The sequence below is a fragment of the Carlito syrichta genome, unplaced genomic scaffold, assembly GCF_000164805.1.
Source record: "Carlito syrichta isolate Samal-C Ts95f unplaced genomic scaffold, Tarsius_syrichta-2.0.1 Scaffold307833, whole genome shotgun sequence".
Lineage (NCBI taxonomy): Eukaryota > Metazoa > Chordata > Mammalia > Primates > Tarsiidae > Carlito > Carlito syrichta.
This window is the reverse complement of record NW_007251929.1, coordinates 449799-452296: the sequence shown is the minus strand read 5'-3', so window position 1 is coordinate 452296 and position 2498 is coordinate 449799.

Genomic DNA, 2498 nt, shown 5'->3' with positions numbered 1-2498 from the left:
TTGGGGGGTGTGAACCCAGGAAATCAAGCACAAAATCCAAAGATTATTGAAGAAAGGGTGGTAATAAGGGCAATTGGATCTCTGCAGTACTAGTATAAGATGACTAATTAATAAGCTAATGGAAAATTGGGTTAAAACCGATCTCATAAACATAATTTTAAAAAGAAAATTAAGTTTAATTTCTTCAAGCCCCAATACTCCCTCCAAAATAAAAAATCTGGCATCTCTGTGATTTTTTTAAAAAATAACTTCCAATTTTTGATTTTATTTTGTCTAAAAGTATGAGAAGTCAAGAGGATTAAGTTTATAGTGGAGAAATAAATCCCACTAATACAATATTATCTTTGTATACTTAAAATTTTGAACGATATAGCTGCAAATAAAAGTGACCTTGGTTGTAACTTGTTATTATTAATATTGTTATTGGGGTTTTTGTGTTCTTTTTTTATATGTATACAGCTTTATTATAAAGATGTGGGGTACAATTCAGGGTTAGGTATGCAAACATTGATTATGCAGGTACCCTTGTTGATGAAGTGTACCCCTCCCTCCCCTGAGAGTTTCCCACAACTGCCAATTCCATCCCCCATCCTCTCACAGTTTCCCACTACTGCCAATCCTTTTCTTATAGTATTATAATTGTTCAAGTTCTGCTTATGAGTGAGAACATATGATGCTCTGTTCTTTGCTTCTGTGATAGATCACTGAGTATAATAGACACTAAATCCATCCAAGTTGTTGTGATGGGCACATGATTGCTTCCACATTTTTGCTATTGTGAATAGAGCTGCAACAAACATATATGTGCAGATATCTTTTTGGTAGAATGATTTGAGTTTCTCCGGGCATATTCCCAAAAGGGGAATTGTTCAGTCATATGGAAGGTCAATTTCTAGTTCTTTCAGAAATCACCACATTGTCTTCCAAAGAGGTTGCATTAGTTTGCATTCCCACCAGCAGTGTAGAAGCATTCCTTTTTCTCTGCATCTTTGCCAGCATCTGTTGTTGTTTGTTTTATCAATGAAGGCCATTCTTACTGGGGTTAGGTGGTATCTCAATGTGGTTTTGATTTGCATTTGTCTGATGATGAATGAGGCTGAGCACTTTCTCATGTGTCTGTTGGCTGCCTGTTTATCTTCTTCTAAGAAGTATCTACTTGTGTCTTTTGCCCACTTTTCAATGAGGTTGTTTGTTTTTTTCCCTTCAGTACATTTGAATTCCTTTTAGATCCTAGATGTTAGGCCTTGTCAGATACACAGTTGGCAAATATTTTTTCCTATTCTTTAGGCTGTCTCCCTGCTCTCTTGATGATTTGTTTTGCTTTACAGAAGCTATTTAGTTTGATGAGATCCCACTTGTCTATCTTATTTCTTATGGTATGGGTACTTAGGATTCTGATCAGAAATTAGTTGCCAGTTCCAAGTTCCATAAGGGTGTCTTCTGTGTTTTCTAAGATTCTTATAGCTTGAAAGTTTACATTTAGGTCTTTTAACCATTTAGAGTTAATTTTTTGGTATGGTGATAGGTAGGGATCCTATTTCAGTCTTCTGTGGGTAATCAGCCAGTTTTCCCAGCACCATTTACTGAAAAGGTTCTCCTCTCCCAAGTCGTTGCTGTTGGAGCTTTGTCAAAGATGAGTTGATTGAGAAATTGAGGCTTTGATTCCAGAATCTCTATCCTGTTCCATTGGTCTATATGCCTGTTCTTGTACCATACCGGGCTGTTTTGATTACTGTAGCCTATAGTCAAATTTGAAGTCTGTAAGTGTGATACCTTCTACTTTGTTTCTTTTGTCAAGGATTGTTTTGGCTATTTGTAGTCGTTTATGTTGCCATATAAATTTCTGTATTGTCATTTCCAGGTCTGAAAAGAATTATGTTGGTAACTTAATGGGTATTGCGTTGAATCTGTAGATTGCTTTTGGTAGGATGGACATCTTAACAAGGTTGATTCTTCCTATCCATGAGCATGGAATATTTTTCCATTTGTTTGTGTCTTCTTGGATTTCTTTGAGCAGTGTTTTGTAGATCTCATTGTAAAAGTATTTCACTTCTCTGGTTAGGAAGATGCCAAGGTATTTTATTGGGTGTGTGTGTGTGTGTGTGTGTGTGTGTGTGTGTGTGTGTATTACAAATGGGATTGTGCTTTTAATTTGTATCTCTGCCTGCCTGTTGTTAGTGTATAGGAATGCAACTGTCTTTTGCACATTTATTTTGTACCCTGAGACTTTGCCAAAGTCCTTTATTTTGCAAGCAGGTTTTTGACAGATTCTCTTGGATTTCCTAGGATCATCAGCAAAAAGGGATAGCTTGATTTCCTCTTTTCCTTATTGGATACCCCTGATTTCCTTCTCCTGTCTAATTGCCCTAGCAGGACTTCCAACACAATGTTGAACAAGAGAGGTGACAATGAGCAGTCTTGTCTTTTTCCATTATTCTGGAGAAATGTTTCCAGTCTCTGTCCATTTAGCAATATGTTAGCCATGGGTTTATTATAAA